Source organism: Solea solea, chromosome 19 (assembly GCF_958295425.1).
Source record: "Solea solea chromosome 19, fSolSol10.1, whole genome shotgun sequence".
Lineage (NCBI taxonomy): Eukaryota > Metazoa > Chordata > Actinopteri > Pleuronectiformes > Soleidae > Solea > Solea solea.
The window spans coordinates 22,037,389-22,045,098 of record NC_081152.1 but is presented as its reverse complement, the minus strand read 5'-3'; positions in this window follow the sequence as shown (position 1 = coordinate 22,045,098).

Here is a 7,710-nt window from a genome sequence, read left to right as displayed (position 1 = left end):
TATGACCTCAAAAAATCACCAACACTACCCCAACAAATAGCACTTACTGCATTTTAAATTCAAGTCTGTGCTTGTGTAAGGGTGATGCTGGTGATACATATTTGAATTCCACATTGGATTTTAGGATAGTTCATTTAGACCGTTTGACTGCAGATCCCATCACAACCAAGACAACCCCAAAGAGAAGCACTTATGAAGTCCAGAATCATGAGTGGCTCCATCTGAAGTGATCCGAGTTGGAAGCTCACAGCCATTTTCTTTGCCATTCATTCAGTTGATATTGTCAAACAAAACTGCCCCCAACATTATACTGAAACAAGGCAGCACTGAAATGGGTGACATCAAAAATAACTCTACCCATGACTTATCTTTGGGTCCAGGTGATCTTTTTGTAGCATCTTCTGTGGTGTGTCCAGCTACAGTGGATTTGCTTCCACAACCACGCCAATCTTATATTGGAGTGTAGCCCCTCCCAACATGCTCCACCTTCTTTTTCATGAAGTTTCAATGGCCCTGATGAAGGTTGGTAAAAGAAAGGACCACACCTCCACTAAGAGACAACCATCATCTTCAATTCATGCAGGTCTCTTAGTACTTGATGAGACCCCAATTGCTCATTTGACTGCCTTTCATTCACATATGGTACAGTTTAATTGCAAATGTATCACTCTCTTGAAACAACGCAAACACAGTTGTTCTTTTAAAACTAAACATTTCGAAGCAGACCATATGATTGTATGCCTTTTGAATGTAGCCACCGTAGAGAAATAGATCAAATATGGACTTGTTAAAATCAGCAACACGACCCCAACAAATAGCACTTACTGCATTTTAAATTCACGTGAGTGCTCGTGTAAGGGTCATGTTGGTGATAAATATTTGAGCTCCAGATTGGATTTTGGGATATTTCATTTAGACCGTTTGACTGCAGATCCCATCACAACCAAGACAACCCCAAAGAGAAGCACTTATGAAGTCCAGAATCATGAGTGGCTCCATCTGAGGTGATCCGAGTTGGAAGCTCACAGCCATTTTCTCTGCTGTTCATTCAGTTGATATTGTCAAACAAAACTGCCCCAACAAGTAGCACTTACTGAGAAAAACACCAAGTCAATGCTAAAGTTAGGGTAATTGTACAGACTCACAAGAAAGTCTCTCTTTCTTGTTCTATCAATATGTTATCCAAGAAGATTGCCCTCTGAAATTACACAAATATGACCTCAAAAAATCACCAACACTACCCCAACAAATAGCACTTACTCCATTTTAAATTCAAGTCTGTGCTTGTGTAAGGGTGATGCTGGTGATACATATTTGAATTCCACATTGGATTTTAGGATAGTTCATTTAGACCGTTTGACTGCAGATCCCATCACAACCAAGAAAACCCCAAAGAGAAGCACTTATGAAGTCCAGAATCATGAGTGGCTCCATCTGAAGTGATCCGAGTTGGAAGCTCACAGCCATTTTCTTTGCCATTCATTCAGTTGATATTGTCAAACAAAACTGCCCCCAACATTATACTGAAACAAGGCAGCACTGAAATGGGTGACATCAAAAATAACTCTACCCATGACTTATCTTTGGGTCCAGGTGATCTTTTTGTAGCATCTTCTGTGGTGTGTCCAGCTACAGTGGATTTGCTTCCACAACCACGCCAATCTTATATTGGAGTGTAGCCCCTCCCAACATGCTCCCCCTTCTTTTTCATGAAGTTTCAATGGCCCTGATGAAGGTTGGTATAAGAAAGGACCACACCTCCACTAAGAGACAACCATCATCTTCAATTCATGCAGGTCTCTTAGTACTTGATGAGACCCCAATTGCTCATTTGACTGCCTTTCATTCACATATGGTACAGTTTAATTGCAAACTCTCTTGAAACAACACAAACACAGTTGTTCTTTTAAAACTAAACATTTCGAAGCAGACCTTATGATTGTATGCCTTTTGAATGTAGCCACCATAGAGAAATAGATCAAATATGGACTTGTTAAAATCAGTAACACGACCCCAACAAATAGCACTTACTGCATTTTAAATTCACGTCAGTGCTCGTGTAAGGGTCATGTTGGTGATAAATATTTGAGCTCCAGATTGGATTTTGGGATAGTTCATTCAGGCCTTGCCACTGCAGAACAAATCACAACCAAGACAACCCCAAAGAGAAGCACTTATGAAGTCCAGAATCATGAGTGGCTCCATCTGAGGTGATCCGAGTTGGAAGCTCACAGCCATTTTCTCTGCTGTTCATTCAGTTGATATTGTCAAACAAAACTGCCCCAACAAGTAGCACTTACTGAGAAAAACACCAAGTCAATGCTAAAGTTAGGGTAATTGTACAGACTCACAAGAAAGTCTCTCTTTCTTGTTCTATCAATATGTTATCCAAGAAGATTGCCCTCTGAAATTACAGAAATATGACCTCAAAAAATCAACAACACTACCCCAACAAATAGCACTTACTCCATTTTAAATTCAAGTCTGTGCTTGTGTAAGGGTGATGCTGGTGATACATATTTGAATTCCACATTGGATTTTAGGATAGTTCATTTAGACCTTTTGACTGCAGATCCCATCACAACCAAGACAACCCCAAAGAGAAGCACTTATGAAGTCCAGAATCATGAGTGGCTCCATCTGAGGTGATCCGAGTTGGAAGCTCACAGCCATTTTCTCTGCTGTTCATTCAGTTGATATTGTCAAACAAAACTGCCCCAACAAGTAGCACTTACTGAGAAAAACACCAAGTCAATGCTAAAGTTAGGGTAATTGTACAGACTCACAAGAAAGTCTCTCTTTCTTGTTCTATCAATATGTTATCCAAGAAGATTGCCCTCTGAAATTACACAAATATGACCTCAAAAAATCACCAACACTACCCCAACAAATAGCACTTACTCCATTTTAAATTCAAGTCTGTGCTTGTGTAAGGGTGATGCTGGTGATACATATTTGAATTCCACATTGGATTTTAGGATAGTTCATTTGATCTTTTGACTGCAGATCCCATCACAACCAAGACAACCCCAAAGAGAAGCACTTATGAAGTCCAGAATCATGAGTGGCTCCATCTGAGGTGATCCGAGTTGGAAGCTCACAGCCATTTTCTCTGCTGTTCATTCAGTTGATATTGTCAAACAAAACTGCCCCAACAAGTAGCACTTACTGAAAAAAACACCAAGTCAATGCTAAAGTTAGGGTAATTGTACAGACTTACAAGAAAGTCTCTCTTTCTTGTTCTATCAATATGTTATCCAAGAAGATTGCCCTCTGAAATTACACAAATATGACCTCAAAAAATCACCAACACTACCCCAACAAATAGCACTTACTGCATTTTAAATTCAAGTCTGTGCTTGTGTAAGGGTGATGCTGGTGATACATATTTGAATTCCTCATTGGATTTTAGGATAGTTCATTTAGACCGTTTGACTGCAGATCCCATCACAACCAAGACAACCCCAAAGAGAAGCACTTATGAAGTCCAAAATCATGAGTGGCTCCATCTGAAGTGATCCGAGTTGGAAGCTCACAGCCATTTTCTTTGCCATTCATTCAGTTGATATTGTCAAACAAAACTGCCCCCAACATTATACTGAAACAAGGCAGCACTGAAATGGGTGACATCAAAAATAACTCTACCCATGACTTATCTTCGGGTCCAGGTGATCTTTTTGTAGCATCTTCTGTGGTGTGTCCAGCTACAGTGGATTTGCTTCCACAACCACGCCAATCTTATATTGGAGTGTAGCCCCTCCCAACATGCTCCACCTTCTTTTTCATGAAGTTTCAATGGCCCTGATGAAGGTTGGTAAAAGAAAGGACCACACCTCCACTAAGAGACAACCATCATCTTCAATTCATGCAGGTCTCTTAGTACTTGATGAGACCCCAATTGCTCATTTGACTGCCTTTCATTCACATATGGTACAGTTTAATTGCAAATGTATCACTCTCTTGAAACAACACAAACACAGTTGTTCTTTTAAAACTAAACATTTCGAAGCAGACCATATGATTGTATGCCTTTTGAATGTAGCCACCGTAGAGAAATAGATCAAATATGGACTTGTTAAAATCAGCAACACGACCCCAACAAATAGCACTTACTGCATTTTAAATTCACGTCAGTGCTCGTGTAAGGGTCATGTTGGTGATAAATATTTGAGCTCCAGATTGGATTTTGGGATAGTTCATTCAGGCCTTGCCACTGCAGAACAAATCACAACCAAGACAACCCCAAAGAGAAGCACTTATGAAGTCCAGAATCATGAGTGGCTCCATCTGAGGTGATCCGAGTTGGAAGCTCACAGCCATTTTCTCTGCTGTTCATTCAGTTGATATTGTCAAACAAAACTGCCCCAACAAGTAGCACTTACTGAGAAAAACACCAAGTCAATGCTAAAGTTAGGGTAATTGTACAGACTCACAAGAAAGTCTCTCTTTCTTGTTCTATCAATATGTTATCCAAGAAGATTGCCCTCTGAAATTACACAAATATGACCTCAAAAAATCAGCAACACGACCCCAACAAATAGCACTTACTCAATTTTAAATTCAAGTCTGTGCTTGTGTAAGGGTGATGCTGGTGATACATATTTGAATTCCACATTGGATTTTAGGATAGTTCATTTAGACCTTTTGACTGCAGATCCCATCACAACCAAGACAACCCCAAAGAGAAGCACTTATGAAGTCCAGAATCATGAGTGGCTCCATCTGAGGTGATCCGAGTTGGAAGCTCACAGCCATTTTCTCTGCTGTTCATTCAGTTGATATTGTCAAACAAAACTGCCCCAACAAGTAGCACTTACTGAAAAAAACACCAAGTCAATGCTAAAGTTAGGGTAATTGTACAGACTTACAAGAAAGTCTCTCTTTCTTGTTCTATCAATATGTTATCCAAGAAGATTGCCCTCTGAAATTACACAAATATGACCTCAAAAAATCACCAACACTACCCCAACAAATAGCACTTACTGCATTTTAAATTCAAGTCTGTGCTTGTGTAAGGGTGATGCTGGTGATACATATTTGAATTCCACATTGGATTTTAGGATAGTTCATTTAGACCGTTTGACTGCAGATCCCATCACAACCAAGACAACCCCAAAGAGAAGCACTTATGAAGTCCAGAATCATGAGTGGCTCCATCTGAAGTGATCCGAGTTGGAAGCTCACAGCCATTTTCTTTGCCATTCATTCAGTTGATATTGTCAAACAAAACTGCCCCCAACATTATACTGTAACAAGGCAGCACTGAAATGGGTGACATCAAAAATAACTCTACCCATGACTTATCTTCGGGTCCAGGTGATCTTTTTGTAGCATCTTCTGTGGTGTGTCCAGCTACAGTGGATTTGCTTCCACAACCACGCCAATCTTATATTGGAGTGTAGCCCCTCCCAACATGCTCCACCTTCTTTTTCATGAAGTTTCAATGGCCCTGATAAAGGTTGGTAAAAGAAAGGACCACACCTCCACTAAGAGACAACCATCATCTTCAATTCATGCAGGTCTCTTAGTACTTGATGAGACCCCAATTGCTCATTTGACTGCCTTTCATTCACATATGGTACAGTTTAATTGCAAATGTATCACTCTCTTGAAACAACACAAACACAGTTGTTCTTTTAAAACTAAACATTTCGAAGCAGACCATATGATTGTATGCCTTTTGAATGTAGCCACCGTAGAGAAATAGATCAAATATGGACTTGTTAAAATCAGCAACACGACCCCAACAAATAGCACTTACTGCATTTTAAATTCACGTCAGTGCTCGTGTAAGGGTCATGTTGGTGATAAATATTTGAGCTCCAGATTGGATTTTGGGATAGCTCATTCAGGCCTTGCCACTGCAGAACAAATCACAACTAAGACAACCCCAAAGAGAAGCACTTATGAAGTCCAGAATCATGAGTGGCTCCATCTGAGGTGATCCGAGTTGGAAGCTCACAGCCATTTTCTCTGCTGTTCATTCAGTTGATATTGTCAAACAAAACTGCCCCAACAAGTAGCACTTACTGAAAAAAACACCAAGTCAATGCTAAAGTTAGGGTAATTGTACAGACTTACAAGAAAGTATCTCTTTCTTGTTCTATCAATATGTTATCCAAGAAGATTGCCCTCTGAAATTACACAAATATGACCTCAAAAAATCACCAACACTACCCCAACAAATAGCACTTACTGCATTTTAAATTCAAGTCTGTGCTTGTGTAAGGGTGATGCTGGTGATACATATTTGAATTCCACATTGGATTTTAGGATAGTTCATTTAGACCGTTTGACTGCAGATCCCATCACAACCAAGACAACCCCAAAGAGAAGCACTTATGAAGTCCAGAATCATGAGTGGCTCCATCTGAGGTGATCCGAGTTGGAAGCTCACAGCCATTTTCTCTGCTGTTCATTCAGTTGATATTGTCAAACAAAACTGCCCCAACAAGTAGCACTTACTGAGAAAAACACCAAGTCAATGCTAAAGTTAGGGTAATTGTACAGACTCACAAGAAAGTCTCTCTTTCTTGTTCTATCAATATGTTATCCAAGAAGATTGCCCTCTGAAATTACACAAATATGACCTCAAAAAATCACCAACACTACCCCAACAAATAGCACTTACTCCATTTTAAATTCAAGTCTGTGCTTGTGTAAGGGTGATGCTGGTGATACATATTTGAATTCCACATTGGATTTTAGGATAGTTCATTTGACCTTTTGACTGCAGATCCCATCACAACCAAGACAACCCCAAAGAGAAGCACTTATGAAGTCCAGAATCATGAGTGGCTCCATCTGAGGTGATCCGAGTTGGAAGCTCACAGCCATTTTCTCTGCTGTTCATTCAGTTGATATTGTCAAACAAAACTGCCCCAACAAGTAGCACTTACTGAAAAAAACACCAAGTCAATGCTAAAGTTAGGGTAATTGTACAGACTTACAGGAAAGTCTCTCTTTCTTGTTCTATCAATATGTTATCCAAGAAGATTGCCCTCTGAAATTACACAAATATGACCTCAAAAAATCACCAACACTACCCCAACAAATAGCACTTACTGCATTTTAAATTCAAGTCTGTGCTTGTGTAAGGGTGATGCTGGTGATACATATTTGAATTCCACATTGGATTTTAGGATAGTTCATTTAGACCGTTTGACTGCAGATCCCATCACAACCAAGACAACCCCAAAGAGAAGCACTTATGAAGTCCAGAATCATGAGTGGCTCCATCTGAAGTGATCCGAGTTGGAAGCTCACAGCCATTTTCTTTGCCATTCATTCAGTTGATATTGTCAAACAAAACTGCCCCCAACATTATACTGTAACAAGGCAGCACTGAAATGGGTGACATCAAAAATAACTCTACCCATGACTTATCTTTGGGTCCAGGTGATCTTTTTGTAGCATCTTCTGTGGTGTGTCCAGCTACAGTGGATTTGCTTCCACAACCACGCCAATCTTATATTGGAGTGTAGCCCCTCCCAACATGCTCCACCTTCTTTTTCATGAAGTTTCAATGGCCCTGATGAAGGTTGGTAAAAGAAAGGACCACACCTCCACTAAGAGACAACCATCATCTTCAATTCATGCAGGTCTCTTAGTACTTGATGAGACCCCAATTGCTCATTTGACTGCCTTTCATTCACATATGGTACAGTTTAATTGCAAATGTATCACTCTCTTGAAACAACGCAAACACAG